This window comes from Triturus cristatus, chromosome 8, assembly GCF_964204655.1.
Source record: "Triturus cristatus chromosome 8, aTriCri1.1, whole genome shotgun sequence".
In the NCBI taxonomy this organism is placed as follows: Eukaryota; Metazoa; Chordata; class Amphibia; order Caudata; family Salamandridae; genus Triturus; species Triturus cristatus.
This window is the reverse complement of record NC_140591.1, coordinates 1683438640-1683462268: the sequence shown is the minus strand read 5'-3', so window position 1 is coordinate 1683462268 and position 23629 is coordinate 1683438640. Positions and strand designations below refer to the sequence as shown.

Sequence of the window (23629 nt, the reverse complement as noted above, 5' to 3'; positions counted from 1 at the left end):
ACCCGACCACAGAAGGGGAGGTGGCGACTGCGGGAGGCCTTACTACAAAGAAAGGGGGTGACCCAACAGCTACACAAATGTATCACTGACTACCTCACAAACAATGACAATACTGATATGCCCCTGACAGCACTATGGGGGGCCCTTAAAGCATGGTGTGGGGGGAACTGATAGCTATCTCTGCAGCAGAAACCAGAGAGCGAAAGGAAAAAAAGGGAAACACTCACGGCTAAGGTGGTGGAATTAGAGAGAGTGCATGGTCGTATGGGAGCCCCCAGGATATGGCGGCAATTGAAAGCCGCCAGGGCGCAGCATGCAAGTCTTGACCTCGATAGGGCTAAGTATGGGGCCCTGAGGCTCAAGCACGCATACTATGTAGGAGGAGATAAAACTGGGCGTCTCCTCGCAAGCAAACTCAGAGCCCGCGTCCAACGGTCTAAAGTCACAGCCCTCTACAACACCCAAGGAGAGATAGTGGGAAATGATGACCAGATAGCGGAGGCCTTTCGGGACTTCTATGCTTCTCTTTATAGGATCAGACTCGAATATCGACACTGATGGGGAGGACGATCTCCGACAGGCGGCGTCGACAGCAATCAATGCAACCGGAGCTTCAGCATGAGACGCGCCTATTAGGATCGAGGAAGTGATCAGCGCAATTTCTCGTCTTAAGCCCTTGAAATCTCCTGGGCCAGATGGCTTTTTGGCCGTTTTTAAAAAAACTTTTTGCCCGCTCCTGGCACCGATTTTAACCTGACTTTTTAACTCCTTTCAGAGGCCTGGATCCATCCCTTCAGACATGCTGGAGGCAGACATAATTGTGTTGCCCAAACCGGGGAAAGACGTCACCCAGTGTGCCGCTTACCGGCCGATATCCATACTCAACCTGGACCTAAAACTTTTTACAGGGGTCCTCGCGGCCAGACTCGGACCTCGACTACCTGGTGTCATCGAACCAGATCAATCTGGTTTTATTCCAGACAATGCAGCAACAACACTAAACGCCTCATGCATCTAATCGACAAGGCCCACTACACAGGAACGGACGCCATGTTACTGTCGATAGATGCTGAAAAGGCGTTCGACAGGGTAGACTGGGGCTTATCAGACAAAACACTGGCAGATTTTGGCATTGGAGACCACTTTGGGGCCTGGGTTGAGAGCTGCTATGATAAGCCGAGGGCGACAATACAGGTTAATGGTACAAGCTCACAACCGTTCGACATTAAACGGGGCACGAGGCAGGGGTGCCCGCTATCACCCCTCCTCTTTGCCCTCTACGTAGAACCACTAGCACAGAGGAACCTGAGATAATCCTGACATCTCAGGTATTCCCTTTGGAGGGGAACAGCACACAATCAGTTTGTACGCAGATGACATCTTGGCAGCTCTGGAGTCACCCAAGTGTTCAGTTCCGGCCTTCATGCGGGAGCTGGAGGCTTTTGGGAGTGTGTCCGGCTTTATAATAAATATGGGGAAATCGATGCTCTTGCCTCTAGGTCTCAACAGAAATATGCCACGAGGCATATCCCCGGAATATGGGGACCTACAACCCCACGCTTCGATCCCATACCTGGGGATAGTCCTAGCCCCGTCTACTGAGCAGGCGGTCACCCTGAACTATGCGAATCTCACCTCCCAAATACACGGAGATTTGCGAAGATGGCAGAAGCAGCCCCTATCACTTCTTGGCCGCATCACTGCTGTAAAGATGTCCATCTTACCCAAAATACTATAGACCTTCCATACCATTCCAGTCGGGCCTCTCACGGGAACCATTCACAAGCTGCACGAAGCAGTGCAACAATTTATATGGGCCGGTGCGCGGCCATGGATGTGTAGGTACCTCTCTTATCAACCTCCTGACGAAGGAGGACTAGGTATTCCTAACATACTGAGATACTTTCAGGCGGCGCAACTCTGATACTTAGTAGAATGGAGTCGGCCTGAATGCGAGAAGAGGTGGCTCTTTCAGGATAGAGCGATGGCGCAGTTATGCCTCTAGAAGATACCCTTCTTGAGGCGATCCGATAGACCGACGTACCTCAACAAATCCCCAATTACCCGCACAGTGATGCGTGTATGGGATACGGTAGCGACTAAGAGGGGGCTCACCTCCTTTCCCTCGCCGCTCACACCACTGTTCGACAACCCTGAATTTGTACCAGGGATGGAAAGGCGTGCGTTCCCACAGTGACGGACCACGGAGTGCAAATCCACGGGTCACCTATTTGACCTTGAAGGGTTCCTTAAATTCGCTGATCTACCACAGCTCTATGACATCACCGACTTGAAACGGTTCCAATACTTCCAAATTAGGCACTGGTTGACGCAGCCGGAAGTACGCCCAATGGTAGGTAGAAGGTTGCCGACCTACGAGAAATGGCTTCTTACCAAGCACTCAGACCGAAAGCTGATTACCGAACTCCTTAAGATGATTTGTCCTCCAGCTCCCCCATGGCCTTCAGTCGGGCAGAAACGCTGGGAGAGAGAGTTGGGGAGAGATCTCTCAGAAAAGGAATGTCAAGCCATATACTACAGGGCACACCACACCGCCAAGAACACGGCAAGCAGAGAAGCAGCGGTCAAAAGAGCCACCTACTGGTACTTAATGCCAGTCAGACTGAACAGAGGTAATCCTGACCGTAGTCCGACTTGCTGGAGGGGCTGTGATGAAGAGGGCACACTGGCCCACTGTTAGAAATGGGATTTCTGGTTGGCTAGGGCTTGCGCCAAAGCCAGGCAGAAACCAACACTCTAGTCAGGGCTGGGGAGATACACGCCAAAGATAACCCTTGCTCACCCCCTTGGTAGCTTTGCACGAGCAGTCAGGCTTATCCCAGAGGCAATGTGTAAAGCGTTTGCGCGCGCACACAGCAACAACACCCTAGGCCCACCACAAAAGAAACTCCACACAAGGTTATATATAAAAATAGACTTTGTATTATAATAAGCACCTTAGATGATAATCACATAATTTACACTGTGCCAACTGGCACTGGGCAGAATTTTACAAGGGACTATTTACACGGGACAGGGCCACATGGACCACTGTCAGAATCAGCACAAATCACCAATTGTACATGTAGAAAATATACTAACTGTAACACAAATTATCACGGTAGAGCACAACTAGTAACTACTGGCGCAATAATGACCTCAGCGTCATCACACTAGAATCAGGTATAAAACCTATCCTGCATCCATCACAGGGGCATAAACACATTATGCAATTTCTCATTAGTCTAACGCATTAGACCTAACCACCTAAGTATAACTACACTAGGGGTGTACATCGCACAGGGAAGTATTATCTCCCTAACATCAACCTAAACAGGTAAAACAACCTCCTAGGCAGAAATCCTATCTAGAGGTATAAAACACAGGGTGCGCAAAACATGCTATACACAGTACATTTCCTAACACCCAATCATATTAGCACATAAATCACATTGGGGTCCAGGTTGCGCCAGAACCTAAACGTAGCAGCTGCCCACTACTTGCTGGGCAGATGGGGACAAGCACAGGGCCTAAACGCTGCAGCTGGCACTAAGTGCTGCGCCGCTGGGGAAGTCAAAGGAAGCATGGGCTCTCAATGGCCCCTGAAACAATGTCCAAACCGTTGGAGCCACCTAGGCTCTAAGAACAATCAGGCCATCAGTATGGACCCCTCTGGGCCCTCTTAAAACCATGAGGCAATCGTTGGAGCCACCTAGGCTCTAAAGCACTTGTGCCCATGACATGGGAGCCACGCACAGGCTCTGGAGATCATTATGCCCATGCTGGAGCCACGGGGGCTCTGAAAACAACTATGCCCCTTTGGAGCCACGCAGGGCTCTGCAGATCATGGTGCCACACATGGGAGCCACGGAGGCCCCGAAAATAGCTATGTCGCCTGTTGGAGCCACCTTGGGCTCTTAAAATAATAATGGCCCCACTGTTTGAGCGCTCGGGCGCTCAAAACAAATATGTCCCCCTCGTTGCAGCGGCCCGCAACTGCGGCGCCACTGGGAAGGTCAGCTCCTCATGGGGGCACGGAAGAATGCTTACGGGCCCCTCTGGCCCTTTAAACAAATATGGCCACAATCGTCGGAGCGGCCTGGTGCCATCCGGGGCCGCTCTGACTCTGGACTTACCGGGACAGGCGATCTCCGGGTCCATCCGGTCATGCTGCCGCGGGGCTCTCCTCACCAACAGGGGAGCCCCGCCTTCCTGTGGCAGCCTTCTCTCATGCCGCTGGATCTCCTCGGGACTTGCGGTGGGGGCAGGCACCGACAATGTGCCTCGCGCCCCCTCCGCCTCCTTTGCATCAGCCCTTCACCCGGTCCCTCTCCTGGGACCGGGACTTTTTCCTTGAGCCCGCGAGGCTCCTCTACTTCCTTCTCGGTCGCACTGCCATTGGATAGCCGGCCACGAGGCTCCGCCCACAACCAGGCAGGGACGCCGGACATCCGGGTCGCGCTCGCAGCGGCCCGGCAACTTCTGTTCGGGCTTGGGCTGCGGCGGTGATTCCATGGCCATACGAACGCGGGGTGGGCTCCCGCTAGGAGCACAGTCGCGGGGTGGGCACCCGCCAATAAAAATAACTCAGACTGTGGCAATACCGCGGGGTAGGCACCCGCTACGGCACACAAACAGCGGGGTGGGCACCCGCAACAGGACACAATGAGGGGGAATCACTACGCTGGGGATTCAATTTAAGGTGTTCGCAGCGCTGCAGGCGGCAGAGAGGCGCTCGGGGAAACCAGGGAAGCGCTCTGCCATAAAAATAAAGCGCTTCTCAGCAGATTGGAGACACAGCGCTCCCCAAGCGCTAGGGCAGCCCAGAGTCCACAAGGCCAGTCAAGGAAGCAAAGAAAATAAAGTCAGAAGAGTCCCAAAAGTCCTCCAGGCATCCAGGGGCTGGGCAGGGCCCAGGGAAGCAAGCCTTCCCCTGAGCCCCAGCAGCAGCACGCCCCTGGTCGTTTCTAGTCCAAGAACAAGAACATTTTCATGGGGTCACAGCCCCTCTTTTATACACCAAATCCTTTGTCTCCAAAGGTGCAGGGAAGGGGCGAACCAGATGCAACTGGTTCCTGAGCACTTTGTTTAGCTCAGCCCCTCTCCCTATTCACAGCACAGGCCAGGGACATTAGACGCACCACAGGGGGTGGAGCCAGCATTGTGTGGGGAAAGCCCAGCCCTATTCAGGTCCCAGGTGTACTCCTCCCTGCCATCAACATGCAGCTCTCTCCATTCACCACCGGGGCAGACCCATCCTGACTCCTGGAGCCAGACACACCAGCCAATCGCAAGCCAGACAGTCACTGCACATTTATGCCAGCGTCTAGAAGTGGCACTTCTATACTAGGTACATTGACACCGCACACATCACCGTGCAGCATTTCATCACACGAGTCCGCACATACCAAACTCGCACCTGCACTCCCCATGCATCAGGAACTACCAGGGACACATACATTCCCCCATGCATTCCTATGGGAGGGCAGGCCAACCTCACTACACGCACGCACTTTACCCTGGGACACAGTGGTAAAGTGCGCAGAAGCCAAAAATCATTAACACCAGGTCACAATAAAAAGCAAAAGTTTAGGGGTGAACCTGCCAGAAGGGCCAAGTCCAACACCCACCTATTATGGGAGTGCCCCGAAGTGACGGGATACTGGGGGCAGTTCTTAACGACATCGACAAACAATTTGACACTGAAATACCTCGCTTACCCGCATACACACTCCTGGGGTTGCCCAACGCACTTACATTCCCACTGAAATCTGTTAGAGGGAGACAGATGGGACTGGCAATGGGAGCAGCTGTTCAACACATCCTATCGCTATGGGGTACACGGACTCGCCCTACACATTCGGGTTGGCTGCATTAGTTATGGTAGATTATCGGTATGGAGCGTATACAAGCCATCTTACCAACTCCGCGGCCTCTTTTAACACTATATGGCGCCCTTTACTATTGTTACTAGCACTAGAATTCAATGAAGTCACGTGCCTGAAATATCTTCGCCTCTTGCGACTCACTGATATCCCGCAACGAGGGGAAACCTCCGAAGGGTAGACACACTTCAGGCCTCATGTGCGCTAACCAAACATGATATGACCAAGGCACACCAGTTCCGGGGGTGGGGGGGGGGGCAGGGGGGTTGGGGTTTTTTGTTATACTGAGTTTGTATATTGCTCATCTAGCAGGGACCTTTGCCCTGTTTGGCAGTTCTGGACACTTGCTTCACTGATGAACTCTCGTTTCGATCCGCATAGATGTGTAGTGGCTGGGTTGGATCCGGGGAGGGGTAGGGCTTTAATCGATCAAAAACGTGACTGTAAAGGGTCAGTAATGTGTCCCTTTAATTGCCTGAAACTCAATCAAACAAAGTTCAGCAAAAAAAGAGTAGGGCTCAGTGCCGATCCCTGGGGCACTCCCCACTGTAATAGGATCATTTCAGAGGTATATGGGTTCTGAGTTACCTGGAACGAGCAATTATAAAAGAAGTCTGTAATCAAGTCAAAAGCTCTGCCCTTTATGCCCTGTGTCCACAGACGATCCAGTAACACAGTGTGTGAGACTGTATTGAATGCTGCGCTGAGATCCAGCATGATAAGAGCCCCAGTTTCCCCTTCGTCGGCCACACTATGCATTGTCGCTGAGGCCAAGAGCAGGGCCAATTCCATACTATACTGTGGCCTGAAACCTGATTGGGTCTGTGTTATAACCTGTTGTGTTGTGTGCATCTTCCTCATTGCTATTCTGTCCCTTGCTGCTCAGCCATGTGTGATGTCACTTAGAATGTTGGGTGTGAGGGACTGGGGAGTTGGCAGTTGGAAGATATGGGGCTGAGCAGCAGGGAGGCTGCTCCTGGTGGGGCTCTCATGGGGACTTAACAGGGGCTCTACTGGATATCTGAGGCCTTACTGTTGATCTCTATATGGACTTTGTTACCTGTCAAATAAACCTACAACCTGTTCTAAGCGGCCTGTCTACGAGACATCCTTCATTATTACACTGGCGACGATTGGAAAAGGATCTACGTGTGTACTACTTCTATGGATTATGGACTTTGAACTTAAAAGATTCTCAAGTGAAAAGGAAAAATTTCAAGAGAACTTTCAATCTGGTTGCTGATAGAAACTGTACTGAAACTGTGAGTAAAGTGGAATTACAAGCTGCGTATTTGCTGAAGGAAACTGTACTGTAGCTAAAGATGTGTGTAAAGTGATTGTTGCTGGAAAAAGAAAAATGAACTTAAGAGTGATTACGAGTGGAAGCTGACACTCAGGAGCCCCACCAGTGACCTATCCATCGGTCGCCCTAGTATGTGAGTGCCTGTTTTTTTTTCTTCGGTTTCAGGTTCCAGTGGAAGCTGCGACGTGTGCTGGGAATTACCTGTAGCGATTTCTGTTCTGAGGATAACTGTCACCCTAGGAGAGTTGATGAAGAGAGAGAGTCTCGGAACCTGTGGTTCGTGTGAGGTGTGAAGCGCTTTCTAGTATTTGGTGACTTTTTTATGGCCTTTCACCCCATCTAGCCGATACCTAAGGAAACAGATGAGCACAGCTCACGTTTTACAAGTGGACTCGGATTTTGAGGTGCTCTGTGAACTACTGTAGTGGTAAATTTCTCAAGTTATGGCAGAGTTTGAGCTTCAACGTATATTGGTGATTAACCTTGCGGAAAAGGAAAATAAAAAAAAAGAACCATCAACTAGCTTGTCACACGCTCTTCAGTTTATGGGAGGTGTTTTCCCCTATGGGGTGGTGTGTTTACCCCATTGCTGTTCGTTTGTTGGTGGTGTTTGCCATCTAATTTTTTTTTTCCCTAGGGAGGGGGATGGGGTTTGTTATGGATTTTCTTGCAAGTATTTTCTGATCTGTTGTATGGTTACTTGCATAATGAATTTTCTGTTTATGTATGCAATGGTATTTTGGTTATATCTTGATTTTATGCATTTGTATCTTTATGCTTTGTTTTCGTAAGGAAGGGAGATGTGTTATAACCTGTTGTGTTGTGTGCATCTTCCTCATTGCTATTCTGTCCCTTGCTGCTCAGCCATGTGTGATGTCACTTAGAATGTTGTGTGTGTGGGACTGGAGGAGTTGGCAGTTGGAGGAGATGGGGCTGAGCAGCAGGGAGGCTGCTCCTGGTGGGGCTCCACTGGAGATCTGAGGCCTTACAGTTGATCTCTATATGGACTTTGTTACCTGTCAAATAAACCTACAACCTGTTCTAAGCGGCCTGTCTACGAGACATCCTTCATTATTACACTCTCGTGAAGGATTCTTCTCTACGATGAACTCTGTCAATTGGAAGTTGATGTGCTTTTCAGCCAGTTTTGCCAGGAAAGGCAGTAGAGAGATGGGGCAAAATTTCTCTGGTTTGAAGGAGTCAAGAGATGGTTTTTCAGGAGCGCAATCACCATTGCGTATTTCCACTCTGCCGGAAGTCGGCCAGCTTCAAACGACAGATTAAGCACAGAACATAATCTGGAAGCCAGTGCTGGTAGACCCAGATTCCAAATCACTGGAGGCACTGAGTCTAGTAGAGAGCCAGTTTTTATTTTTGCCCCTAGCGAGCATAGCTTTTCCACTGAGATGTTCTCAATCTTGAAGGCACCAGCAGGGAGGGGATCAGAGTTCCTCATAAAGGAAAGAACATGATTATTAGCGGTTTACGGAAAAGATACATATATTAAAAAGATTGTGTCCCAAAAGAAATTGGCAGTCTTCTTACAACTGCTCATGCTAGGTGCCCTGACCGCTGATCCGTATCCAGGGAACTAGGGGATTTAACAATTGTAAAAATCTCTTTCGGAGAGTTCTTAGCCTTGTCGATCTTTTGTGTGTAAAATACAGTCATAGCCACCCTGATCTTTTTATGATATTCCTTTAGCGCATGCAGGGAGGTCTCTTTGTCTTGGGAGAAAATTGTTCTTCCGCCATTTTTGTAATAGGTGTTTGCATAGTTTTTTCGTTTGTGCGAGGTCCTCAGTGAACCAACCTGCTGATGGTCTGGAGCAAGAGAAATCTTTTATTTTACACTGCGCTAGCATATATAATACTTCCTCTAACCACATCGAGACCTGCAGGTTGGCGGCCTGTGTTTGGTTTCGCTAGGCGTGGAGGACTGTAGCTCAGGGCAGAGATAAGAGCCTCCTGACTCATCTTAGTCCAATTTTGAGTTTTGATGGGTTGAGCCTGTGTTAGTTTTGGTGGGGGATGGGTATCCAGAATCTGAAAAGGGATAACAAAGTGATTGGACCAAGCAATAGGAATTTCGGAAGCGACTTTCACTAACACAAGGTTTCCAAAAAATGGGGTTCAGTTCAGATTAGGTTCCAGATATCACCCAGAGTAAGACCCCTGACTTGTAAGATAAAAGAGCATGACGCCTTTTCAGTGTTAACTGCACCTGTTGTTGCTTGTTACACTTCAAACTGTATATGAGCATGAGACGTGGCACTGTTGTGATCCCCTGTACAGTGATGAGTACATGCGGTGCTGCTTAGAAGCGTGCGTCTGGGGTAATAGATAAAAAGTTGATGTTGATGTACGCTATGACACATGTGTGCATAAAAATGAAATCAAATCACTGGTGTTGAAATCACCCAATACGACCTCTCCATCAACCCGGAGTCAGAAATACGTGGTCAGGCAGGCACTGTATCCTAGGCCTGAGGCAACTGATGGGGAACAACCTTTACAACGCAACTTTTACAAGGCACTACACTTACAACGCATTTTTTACAACGCATAATCCATTACAACGCATGACATTACAACGCATGACACTACAACGCATTTTTAAAAACTACCTTTACAACGCATTCCATTACAACGCATACTATCATTACAACGCATACCATTACAACGCATAATATTACACTACACTATCCAACACTTACCCTACTGTTGCACCCCCTGGAGTTAGAATAGTAATTTTTACCCCTATACTATCCAACACTTACCCTACTGTTGCACACCCTGGAGTTAGAATAGTAATTTTTACCCCTATACTATCCAACACTTACCCTACTGTTGCACCCCCTGGAGTTAGAATAGTAATTTTTACCCCTATACTATCCAACACTTACCCTATTGTTGCACCCCCTGGAGTTAGAATAGTAATTGTTACCCCTATACTATCCAACACTTACCCTACTGTTGCACCCCCTGGAGTTAGAATAGTAATTTTTACCCCTATACTATCCAACACTTACCCTACTGTTGCACCCCTTGGAGTTAGAATAGTAATTTTTACCCCTATACTATCCAACACTTACCCTACTGTTGCACCCCCTGGAGTTAGAATAGTAATTTTTACCCCTATACTATCCAACACTTACCCTACTGTTGCACCCCCTGGAGTTAGAATAGTAATTTTTACCCCTATACTATCCAACACTTACCCTATTGTTGCACCCCCTGGAGTTAGAATAGTAATTTGTACCCCTATACTATCCAACACTTACCCTACTGTTCCACCCCCTGGAGTTAGAATAGTAATTTTTACCCCTATACTATCCAACACTTACCCTACTGTTGCACCCCTTGGAGTTAGAATAGTAATTTTTACCCCTATACTATCCAACACTTACCCTACTGTTGCACCCCCTGGAGTTAGAATAGTAATTTTTACCCCTATACTATCCAACACTTACCCTACTGTTGCACCCCCTGTAGTTAGAATAGTAATTTTTACCCCTATACTATCCAACACTTACCCTACTGTTGCACCCCCTGGAGTTAGAATAGTAATTTTTACCCCTATACTATCCAACACTTACCCTACTGTTGCACCCCCTGGAGTTAGAATAGTAATTTTTACCCCTATACTATCCAACACTTACCCTACTGTTGCACCCCTTGGAGTTAGAATAGTAATTTTTACCCCTATACTATCCAACACTTACCCTACTGTTGCACCCCCTGGAGTTAGAATAGTAATTTTTACCCCTATACTATCCAACACTTTCCCTACTGTTGCACCCCCTGGAGTTAGAATAGTAATTTTTACCCCTATACTATCCAACACTTACCCTACTGTTGCACCCCCTGGAGTTAGAAAAGTAATTTTTACCCCTATACTATCCAACACTTACCCTACTGTTGCACCCCTTGGAGTTAGAATAGTAATTTTTACCCCTATACTATCCAACACTTACCCTACTGTTGCACCCCCTGGAGTTAGAATAGTAATTTTTACCCCTATACTATCCAACACTTACCCTACTGTTGCACCCCCTGGAGTTAGAATAGTAATTTTTACCCCTATACTATCCAACACTTACCCTACTGTTGCACCCCCTGGAGTTAGAATAGTAATTTTTACCCCTATACTATCCAACACTTACCCTATTGTTGCACCCCCTGGAGTTAGAATAGTAATTTGTACCCCTATACTATCCAACACTTACCCTACTGTTCCACCCCCTGGAGTTAGAATAGTAATTTTTACCCCTATACTATCCAACACTTACCCTACTGTTGTACCCCTTGGAGTTAGAATAGTAATTTTTACCCCTATACTATCCAACACTTACCCTACTGTTGCACCCCCTGGAGTTAGAATAGTAATTTTTACCCCTATACTATCCAACACTTACCCTACTGTTGCACCCCCTGGAGTTAGAATAGTAATTTTTACCCCTATACTATCCAACACTTACCCTATTGTTGCACCCCCTGGAGTTAGAATAGTAATTTGTACCCCTATACTATCCAACACTTACCCTACTGTTCCACCCCCTGGAGTTAGAATAGTAAGTTTTACCCCTATACTATCCAACACTTACCCTACTGTTGCACCCCTTGGAGTTAGAATAGTAATTTTTACCCCTATACTATCCAACACTTACCCTACTGTTGCACCCCCTGGAGTTAGAATAGTAATTTTTACCCCTATACTATCCAACACTTTCCCTACTGTTGCACCCCCTGGAGTTAGAATAGTAATTTTTACCCCTATACTATCCAACACTTACCCTACTGTTGCACCCCCTGGAGTTAGAAAAGTAATTTTTACCCCTATACTATCTAATACTTACCTTAAATGCAATTTAATATTATGCGTTGTAATGGTATGCGTTGTAAAGGTAGTATGCGTTGTAATGGAAATGCGTTGTAAAGGTAGTTTTTAAAAATGCGTTGTAGTGTCATGCGTTGTAATGTAATGCGTTGTAATGGATTGTGCGTTGTAAAAAATGCGTTGTAAGTGCATGCGTTGTAAAAGTATGCGTTGTAACGTCATTCATCCGCAACTGATTGACAGATTACACATTGGGTGGCATGTAACCAGCAGAACAAATGCGCAAACCGAAAAAACCCAGATTAATCCCGTTGATAGGCAGCGACACACCAAAGGTTCAGGGTGATTGGCCCCGATAAAGTGCATATGGCCTGAGGGTTGCGTGTTCCCAAAACACCAGAAAGTTAGATGCAATGTGAAATTAGGAACACTCAGCCAAAGATAGTTATTTTGTTTGGTTACAGAGGAAGGGACCCTCCAGTCCAGAAATGCATTGGGCAAATAATTGAATGGAACACAAAATTGGCTATGCATTGCATGAATAATTATGCTTCCATGTACATGTTTTCGTTTATGTCCATGTTTTTATCAGTAATGCTTCTCTGCATATATAAGTTTTGCTAATTTATGAGAATTTAGGTTGTATAGGAATACATGTATGGTACAAAAAAGTGTGTTAAATGCACAGTGTGAAAACCCTATCTTGTATAGATAAATAAATAGCAAAAGAACAACTAAAAAAAATATCAATTATTGTTTAGACTATGATTAATTCAGTTAAGAACTTTTGTTCAGAGTGAACAGTGCTCACCGCAACGGGGTCTGTGAACCCGTTAGATATATTGTTCATAGAACAAACAAGCAGCCACTTAGGACAAACACCAACCACATACTATTTGTGAGATCTGTGAAAGAACAAACAATCCATTTAGGACAAACTGCAACAACTTCTTGTTTGTGGGCACTGTGACAGAACAAACAACAAGCCACCTACGACAAACTACAATAACTTCCTGTTTGAGGGTATTGCATGACAGGCCATCCAGTTCCAACTTAAACAATGGAGCAACTGTTTTAAAAAGTGTGACATTGCTTTAGAAGTATTCCATTTAATACATTGTGTACAGAATTAACTGCAAAAACAACAGTGGATGGACAGAATGCAGAACAATGTCATACATTCACCCCAGTACAGGGATCTGGGCCTAAATCCATCGTTTCTGTGCTCTCCATGCCATTCTGGTTTGAACCCAGCCATATGCAAATCAGTCTTGACCCTGTGCTTCACGTGAACAGTCCAGCCCGAACTGCCAAGCCAGGTCCTCCCTGCACTGGAAACAAGCATCCTAGGACCGGTTTCGGGCTTTCAGCCCTCGTCAGCCAGGATAGCTTGATTCCAGTGGCATGGAGAGCAAGGGACTCACGTCTGAGCATACCCTTCCCACTCGGGGTGACAAATGCAAAAATAACAATTGATGGACAGAATGCAGAACAATGTCATACATTCACCCCAGTACAGAGATCTGGGCCTAAATCCATCGTTTTTTTGCTCACCATGCCATTCCAGTTTGAACCCAGCCATATGCAAATCAGTCTTGACCCTGTGCCCCATGGGAACAGTCCAGCCCGAACTGCCAAGCCAGGTCCTCCCTGCACTGGAAACAAGCATCCTAGGACCGGTTTCGGGCTTTCAGCCCTCGTCAGCCAGGATAGCTTCATTCCAGTGGCATGGAGAGCACATGACTCACGTCTGAGCATACCCTTCCCACTCGGGGTGACAAATGCAAAAACAACAGTTGATGGACAGAATGCAGAACAATGTAATTCAAGCTATCCTGGATGAAGAAGAGTGAAACCCCGAAACCGGTCCTAGGATGCTTGTTTACGGTCCAGGGAGGACCTGGCTTGGCAATTCGGGCTGGACTGTTCCCATGAGGCACAGGGCCAAGACTGATTTGCATATGGCCAGGTCTAAACTGGGGTGGCATGGTGAGCAAAAGAATGATGGATTTAACCCAGATCTATTGACTGGGGATGAATGTTTTGATTGGTTCTGCATTCCATCTATCAATTGTGTCTCTTTTGCTTTCTCACCCTAAGTGCGCGGGTATGCCCAGATGTGGGTCCTGGGCTCACTATGCCACTGGTTTCAAGCTATCCTGGTTGAAGAGGGGTGAAAACCCGAAACCGGTCCTCGAAAGCGCACGTACACCAGCCAAGTATACGTGCGCTTTACAAAACCTACTAATAGTTTCACTACGGGAAACACGCTCGTACGTCGACATTGACGAGGACTCTGTTACATTACTAAATATTTTAGCCATCTTATATAATTTGTGATGAGATTTTGATGGTGAAACATGAAGGATTTGGTTTCTACAAGAATTATTGTAACTGGACCTCGGTGGGATGATGAATATACTATATGATATTTTGCCCTGATGAAGTTCCTTTTGGAATGAAACGTGTTGGCTGTGCTGAAATCTTAATTTTAAGAGACTTCAATAAATGAGAATATACATTTTGGAATACATCTGGATCTCTATCAACTTTATTCTGGTGCACCATCCTTCAATTTTGAATCGCTTTACAAAACCTTTTAACATAACATAGGATGCTTGTTTCCGGTCCAGGGAGGACCTTGCTTGCCTGTTCGGACTGGACTGTTCCCATGAGGCCCGAGGCCAAGACTGATTTGCATATGGCCAGGTCTTAACTGGGGTGGCATGGTGAGCAATAGAATGATGGATTTAAGCCATATCACTTGACTGGGGGTGAATGTTTTGATTGGTTCTGCATTCCGTCCATCAATTGTATATCTTGTGCAGTCCAGGTGCCTCGCTGCATCCTAGATCTAGCGCCTCGGTGCCTCATACTATGCGCCAGATTTCAGATTTTGAGTCAGGAGGAATATGCGCTTAGTCTAGTAGTTTTGACTTCAGGTTTGAAATATTGTGGCTAAAACATCTCAGACAGTGGAATACCACAAGGCACCTACGTTTGCAAAGAACATTGTACATTTTAGTCCCCTTTACTCAGGAAGAATGTGTCACTAGACGCAAACCCTGCACAGGGAAACGGCAGTATCAGGAGGTAGTGGTATTTCTGGGTCTTTTTGCACCAGTTGTAAGGGTTCCTCGCTTGGGACCAGAGGCTTGGCATTGCCAATTGGGCTCAAAAGATGCCAGGGCCATGTATTTTCAGTCTAATTTAATGCTTTATATGGCAGCGAATGCTGGCAGAATGACTGTGTTAAATGCTCGCCGCTGAGACATGCTGTAATCTGAGAACAAAGTGTGAACCACCAGCAAGGTCAACAAAGCCTTCCATCTTTATGTGATCAGTAGACTGAGCTCCATTAAACTAGTGCTTAATTTGAGCCGGTGGTTTCTGGTGCTCAGCACTGGCACTTAATTGTCAACACCGGAACTTGATAGTTTACCACAGGGTAGAACTGTCTGGCTAATTTTAGAGATTACTACAACAACAGTTAATTATTAATTCAATAGACATTAAAAATGACTATTACATGATGCCCAAACTACTCTTATAGCTTTAGGGGTCTGAAATAGTCTCACTTGCAAGAGTGTGATGGTTAGTAGTTGTGTTGTTACTATCATTGGCAGCGCTGGCGGGAGACAATAGATGGTGCATGATGGCACTTATTTTTTTACAAATTAAGCAGTGCTCCCAGGCCCTCCTCTGTAACCATGAAGAGGATGCTCTGCTACGGAATGGAAAGTTAATCGGGGTGTATGCTAGTCTACAAAGTCAGACTCGATTTAACGATTTAACTGCTTTATTCGAGATAAAAAAACTCATAAAAGCATGAAACATTTATAACATATTTACAATCTCTTATAAAATCTTTAAAATGATAAAACATCATGGCATCAATAATATTAAAATTCATCAGTGAAAACTAGAATTCATGTCAAATGCAGTTATTTAGCCAGTATAAACACAAAGAGACTAGATTCTCATTGACTGGGGGAACGGGCAATGGACTCATATTCATTTCACCTAGCCTACTGTTAGGCAAGAGATTTCCTTCTAATGGCCCAAGCCCAACCCAGAAATTTAGCAACTGCCACAGCAATGAATGTTAAAGGACTGGTGCGAATAATCCTAAGAGCGATGCCGCTCTCTCTCGTGCCTAGCTGTTTGCACATAGCCCTCAGCCAGACACGTCGGGGGACTGAATAAGCCCCACACACAAAGAGTAAATGGGCAGTGGTCTCAGTACTTGTTTTACAGACTGGGCAGGCTTGGGAACTACCCTCTCCCCATCTTCCAGTTAGTGATCTAATTGGAAGAGACCCCACTCTAAACTGGAAATATAGCTTCCTATCCAGGGGTTTGGTTATAATATCCCAATAGGGCTCAAGGAAGGGGGAAGCTTTTACTTCAAGAAATAGTCCCTACATGGTAGAAGAATCGGTTTCGTTCCAATCCCGATGTTCTACCATTCCCCAATACTTTGTTTTTATAACTACTTTAGTCGGGAACAAGGCCTCCTCTGGATTCTCCCATAGCTCATTCATGCCTAGAATCCCCAGCATTCTGCGCAAATCCCCCAACCAACCTATCTTGTGGAACTTATCATGATTAATTAAATCCAGGAAGCCCCTTGCGTAGTGAGCGAGTTCAGGGGTGACCCAAATGCGCCGCCAGTATAAAATGGGTCTTAGTCTAGCCATATCTGAAATGGCTTTCCTGCCTAGCTCACAACGCAGAGGCCTCATGGGTGTACTTTTGGGAAGGCCGATGAGGTTTCGAAGAAATTTGTTCTCGGCGAGCGTTAATGGTGCTAAATTGCCATTGCCCCAAAGCTCTGAGCCATAGAGCGCTGAGCTAATGGCTTTGGCCTCATATACTTGAAGCGCTGGCGCAATAGGCTTGGTCAAAGACCTTTTGTGTTCAGCACTTATAACACCAGTGTTTTGGCGAAATTTAAGAGCCGCCACTTCTGTGTGTTTCCCCCACTTTGCTCCCTTGGCTATGTGGATGCCCAGATAAACAAAATCCGAAACCATTTCTACCTTTTGGCCATCCATGAAGAAGTTCCCTCTAAAGCTTGAGTGGGGATTGAATGTCATGAGCTTTGTTTTGGCTACATTTACTTCTAGGCCTCGATCAGTACAAAAGCCCTCGAAGATATTCAGGGCGCGCTGCAGGCCGCTGGGAGTTTTGGATAGAATGAGCGTGTCGTCTGCAAATAATAGGATTGGCGTTTTCACTCCATCCAGTGTTGGAGCGTCTACAGAAGCAGACAACATACGCTCCACTACTCCGTTGATTTAAAGGGAGAAGAGCATCGGGGCCATGACGCAGCCTTGGCGTACCCCCCGTTCTACCAGGAACTCATCAGATATTTGCCCATGTCTCCCCCACTGGATCCTTGCGGAGTTTGACTCGTGCAATCTCATCACTAGCGAAAGAATTTCAAGTGGCATGCCCATCTCAGCTAAGACTTTCCCTAACAGGGAGCGAGGGACTAGATCGAAAGCTGCACGTAGATCTATGAAGGCAGCATAAAGACTGCCCTTCGCCAGCTCTACTGTCTTCCAGTGCAGTAGCATGAACCGGAAGATCTGGTCTATCGTACTAGTCAATTTGCGAAAACCTGCTTGGAAGGGAGATAGAACATTATTTTCTTCCTCCCAGGCTATGATTTTTGCCAAGGTAATTTTACCTACGACCTTCTGAATTGTGTCTATAAGGCTGATGGGCCGATAATTCCCTGGTAGAGTTTTGTCCCCTTTTTTAGGTCTCGGCTAAGCCAGCGCTTTAGCGCTGCTCTCGCGAGAGCTTTTGTAAACGGGGAATTTGAAAGTGCAAACTAGTGCTTTCAGGCCGCCAACTACAGTGCATGTGCGCCGGGCGCGCGCACCATTTGGCAGCCTGAAAGCACTAGTTTGCACTTTCAAATAATCCCCCGTTTACAAAAGCTCATTTCGCGGCCGCTTTGATGTTCTCAGTGAGCCGCGCGGCCACTGAGAACATCAAAGCGGCCGCGAATTAAAGTGCTCACCATTTGCCACCCCCTCCCTTATCCCACTTCCTGCTTGTTTTACCGCGTGATTGTTGGCTCTCCTTCTCCACTCACGCCTGTCCCTCCACGCGGACATCAGGCACCATACAGCTTCTGTTTTTATGCGGGGGAGAGCTAGTGATCGGTCCCGAATCGTACTGCATTGAGCCAACGCAGGGACTTTCCGAGCTTTAGCTTAAGGTACATGTCCGTCTCCAGTTGGTAACAAGCGATGCCTTTTAGCAGTGGCCAACTCCCGGAATAATCTTGGGATGTGTCCACGGATATTATTCAAAATGTAAGCTGCCCAGCAGGAATACATTAAAAAAGAATAAGGTATGCGACAAAATCATAACTATGCATCGTAGTTGCAGCAATCCCTCATTCAGTAATGGCGACCCCCAAGAAAAACGTAGGCTCACGAACTTCCCTTATTACAAGTTAAGGAATGGTGTCACAGCTATGACATTTGCCTGTCATTTGATTGCCCCTGGCTAGCCCTACACGCGTTATTGAGAAGTCAGACTGTGAATGAGTTATCCCGCGTTCCATATATAGACAGTCCCCTTTTGTTATTTCCCGTAGTTAAAAAAAAAAATGTTTTAACCTAATCTCGTTACACAAAGGTTGGCACCAATAAGAGACACAGAAAAACGAGTTTCATTAAGGACAATGGGACGTTTCCACGCACTTTTTCTTAACGGGACGCTCGGGCATTCTACCCATCTTATTTGCTTGAAGCAGTCGGCCTGCCTCCGTTTTCTGTTTGTTTTCACTAGAATTTGCACAGGTGAACGAGCGCTTTAGCGCGTCACCCCGCCTCAGTCCTGCACACACGGGGCTTTAAAGGAAAAATGCTCAGGGCTAGGAGACAGCCAGGCTTTCGGAGATTGTTAAAAAACAATCTGCGGAGGGCTCAGACTCCATGAAAACCAATCCCCCAAGGCAACAGATAGACTGCTGCCTGCATGCTGTCGGCGAGAGTTGGTGTGAAGTTCAGTACCTGTTTTCTTTCCTAGAAGTCGAAATAAAGGGCATGTGGGCGCAGAGCTACCGAACATAAGGGCGCACTGGTTACTGCCAATGCGACGTTGGCCTGAGAAAACACACTCTCGACTGTTTAAACGTCTTCAAAGGCAATTCCTGATAGCACCACAAGGTGGCAGGAGCATGTAATGCATTTGACGCTATTAAGCTAACAAAGGTGCAATACTAGTGTCATGGGTAATTATAGCATATTATAATTGGCAGCAAAAATGTATAATTTAGCTACTTGCAAGGTACATGGAGGGTCCCCCTTCTGGATTCAGTCAGGAGCTCTCAGGCCAGGGTGCTTTGCTGAGGGGGCCCCCTGGAGCTGCGGGGGCCTGTGTTATGCCACTGGCACCAGACGTGGGTCCTGTACTCACTGCGCTAAGGATCCAAGTTACACCCGACTGCAGAGCCCCAATCAGCACGAGACCAGACCTGGGTTGCTTGTGTTCAGGTTCAGGGACGACCTATCCTGGCGGTTGGACTGTACTTATTGGAGCCTAGTCATGACTGATTTGCACATGACTGGGCCCAAATTGAGGAGACATAGTGGGCAAAAGATTGCCAGTGGTTAGACTTATTGCCAGCATCCCCCCCCCCCCCATCACATTTTGTGTGTTTAATATAATCTTGGCTTGATAAAAATCCCTCAGATCATTTAGCAAAAGTTGTGTTGAATTTTGAATTGACATGTACACATCAAAAACATGAAAACCCTTTGGTATAACCACCTACCCAGCGGTTTGAAATCATCATGAAAAAGTCAATCAAGAAAGTTTTCCTGTAGTGGAGGGAATCCGAGCACCAACATTATTCACTCATGGTGCCGTTGGGCGCCCAAATTGTTCACGCGAGCTTGTGATGCTTAGGCAAGGTCAGTGAACTTGTTTCGTGAATGCTGAGCCTTTATGGGTATGTTGCGCACTTTCATTTCTGTGCTCCTGCCTATCAAACTAAGAACAGGGAGAACCTGCTGCGTTCAAAATAACCGTTAATCATGTCTCAAGTGCAGAGTGAACACATTTTCAAAACAAGCATTTTCAATGCAATAGGTCTCGCATTTGCGAGAGTTTAAGCTATCGGCATTGTAAATGATAATGCCTTTTATTTATGTTTTAAAAACCAACACATAAAAAAAGGCATTGTCATTTACAATGCCAAGAGCTCAAAGTGCTCCAAATGCGAGACCTATTGCATTGCAAATGCTTGTTATATATAGGGATTATTACCGCCCCCAGCCAGGACTTTGGTACCGGAGCCCCTTGTGCTACTGCATTGGCAAAATTCAAAACATACTTGCCCCAGCATGATTTCTCATAGAGAAATAAATCTGCAGGCACCCCGTCGGGGCCCGGTGCCTTGCCCCGAGTAACTGAATCCAAGGCCAATGCTACATCCACGTTGTTAAAAGGAGGAGCTTGGAATATAACATAGGGCACAAACTCCCCATTCCTGTCCTCCGGACGGCACCTATATTGGGGACAAAAATAATCCAACCAGTTACTTACTCTGTGAAACATGGTTGGAAGGTGGTTCTGGGAGACCCCCTCTCCCCCATTTAACAATATTCCAGAATAATCTGGAATCTTTTGCGGAACAGGCAGCTTTAAGATCTTGCCAGTGCTGCTCGTCCCATTGTTTCTTAGCTATAGATACACTGGACTTATATTTCCGCCTTGCTTCCCTGACGGAGGCTGGGTCTTTGGACTTGATGGCCATCCCCAGAGAAGTTCTAGCTTCCCTACATGTGGCGTTGTACCACCCCGCCACATGGGGGCGGCTTTTCCTGCCCGAGTGTGAGCGTACTGCCCTATAGAAATGACCCTTTATCGAGCAAAGAATTCACAGTGCAGGTTGGTAATCTCAAACATATCTGATCTGCTCCTCGATCCCGTATTCAAAATTACTTCCATGGCAGAGGTGGTACGATCCAGATTTGTGCTAATACTTAGTAGCACCTCGTGGTTAGCCACAATTTGGGGCCACTTGACTCGCCTCATGTCGTTCGTTGGAACGATCTCTGCCATTGCTTCTGTTATAATGTTTTGCTCCTCCTGGTCCCCCCCCACAACGAATGAGTGATGCAAAGGGGATTATGATCACTCTCTTGTCTGTTAACCACCCTCATATCTTCCATCAAGTGCCAGATCGTTAAGCTACAAATAACATAATCAATCCAGCTTTGCCAACGGCCATTATCAAATGTGTTTGCCCCTTGTCCATCGCTCAATGTCCTACCATTCAAAGCTCTGAGCCCCCTTTCACTACATATAGCGTTCAACTGTATTACTTCAGCTGACCATCTACTCACAGGTTTTAGGTCCAGCTAAGGGATTCCCCATTCGATATCTACATCATCTCCTGATTGCCAGTCTTCTACTAAAAGGGGCTCAAAGGTCATATTCATGTCACTGGCAATTAAAATGTTGTTCTCGCTTGGCTGGGCACCGATAAATTGGTCGAGTGCAGCCAAGACTTGGGATTTCCCCCATTATGACCTCTTCTATAGAGATTATAAATATATAGGGGTTCCCCCGAAGCCAAACAAAGCCTAATCAGCTGCATGTCATTATTGCCTGTAGGGAGCTCTGCTACCTTATCGAAGAGAGCCTGGCGAGCCCAAATGGTTAAACCCCCTTTTGGTCTTCCCTTTGGCCCTTTAACGGCCGGAACAGAAAAATTAAGGACGCCCAAAAGGAAAAGAGGCTCGCAGGCCCATTTCTCCTGGAAGATACAGACATCAAAGTCTTTTATAAACGACACCCACTCTGGAGACTACATTCTAGGGCCCAAACCAGCGACATTCCACGAGATTATTCTGCCCCTAGCCCTACTGGCATTGATGGAGCAGGGTTTTTTCTTTAAAACCGAATACCTGTTTCATTTTCGCATGTCATAATTAAAAGTACTACTGATTAATTAATAACTACTAAAAGTTTGTCGAGTTTGGTTTAATCAATCTTATTAACAGAAGAATTACACGTGGGAACACTATTGCATGGCTAAATTATTAAATGAACTAAGTTGGTGAGCAAACTGATGAAATAGATGTTGCTTATGTGATGTTATTATGTTTTGGGCTTATAATTAATATGCATTAATGGCTTTTGATGTCGCAAATGGCTAGATAAATACATACACATACGGGTATTAGCAGGGGAATAACACTGTATAATCATTTCCGAGCAGTAATTCTGTTTTATGTCTTATTTTCACTTAAGTTGACCAATGTGGCCTACCAAAAGATGGCTACCACCCGCAGCCTGCATTCGAGTAGATGGAAATTTTGCAAGAAAGCTTTGCACTGCCTGTGACCTTGCACTTTTGATGAACTGAAAAGCCATGATCATGACGACAAGCCCAGGAAGTCTGCCAAGTGCCCCTGAACATGGAATTTGTTACAAAACCGAAATATTGAATTATGAACTTGTAATGATCCCACAACTGGGATACAATTTATCCAAAAGAGACATCCGTAGAAGTAACAAATTAGTTATGGACCCCTTATATTTCTATTCATTATTTGGAAGATCAATGTGTGAGAAAATCTCGCATTGTATCCCAATGTACCAGGACGACATTATTTTCCGCCATTCATCCGTTTTGCTCGAAATGATTGTAACATTTTAGAATGTAATTTTTAGAATAAATATTAGTAGACTAGAGAGGTCTAGCGCCACTTCTTCCCGAACTGATGATCCGAGGTCCCGATGCTGACGGGGAGGACGGTGACTCTACATGACGGCTAGAAACTCTGATTCTTTTTCTGAGGACCGGTTCTGACTTAAGATCTGACATTTAGCCAGAATAGGTAAATATGAGAGAAATTAATTTGCATTTAATTGGCTTTTCTTACAATTTTAGATAAACAAATATTCTGTTTGAATTACTGTGTCGGGTGGTTATTTATGGTCATGTTTATTGAATTTATTTGCATATTGTAAAGAAATGTTTTCACCAGATCCATAGCAACTAAGTTGATGCCATTGACCTCAGGGTACATGCAGATTGGTTAGGTATCTGAAAGTGTTTCCCCTTATACATGGCACGGATAGAGTGGTAGGATGAATGTTGGTGTAATGGGCCCCACCAGCGTGTGATGTGTGTGTGCGTGTGTGACTGTGAGATCACTCCGTCCGTGGAAGTAGAGGGGATTCGGAAGCTCCGATCTGCACCAGGATCACCCCCCAGTACAGCGGTGGCTGGCAGCTGGACCCCTGGGCCACTAATATTTCGCAGTTCACAACCTCCTGCTAGCTCATTAATGGCAATTCCTAATTCATTCCTCCCACCTGGGCTGGCCACAACGTTTTCTGCCAGAGGAAAGCCTGCCAAGCCTGGATGTTCAGCCCCCTCCACCCTGCTAAATATCTTAGGGTGGGTCCTGGCCTTTGGCCCCTGTTGGACAATTGACAACTCTCCTGGCCCACTATGACAGGAATCGCTCACTGCATGCTGGAAACTAGTTTGGGTTAAAAGCGTGATGTGTGGTCTACCATTGGGTAAGGGTTCTGTGGTTATGAGAGGCACCTTTTG

At 46.4% G+C, this 23629-nt stretch overlaps 1 long non-coding RNA gene across 2 annotated transcripts in view; it reads left to right on the top strand.

Moving 5' to 3' along the window:
* Nucleotides 1–22979, top strand: part of LOC146808599 (uncharacterized) — a 110140-nt gene extending 87161 nt beyond the window's left edge. For both annotated transcript variants that reach the window (XR_014967579.1, XR_014967578.1), the window contains exon 5: nucleotides 22315–22979. This is a non-coding gene — a long non-coding RNA (uncharacterized LOC146808599). The remainder of the gene's footprint in view (nucleotides 1–22314) is intronic.
* The last annotated feature ends 650 nt before the right edge of the window (nucleotides 22980–23629 follow it).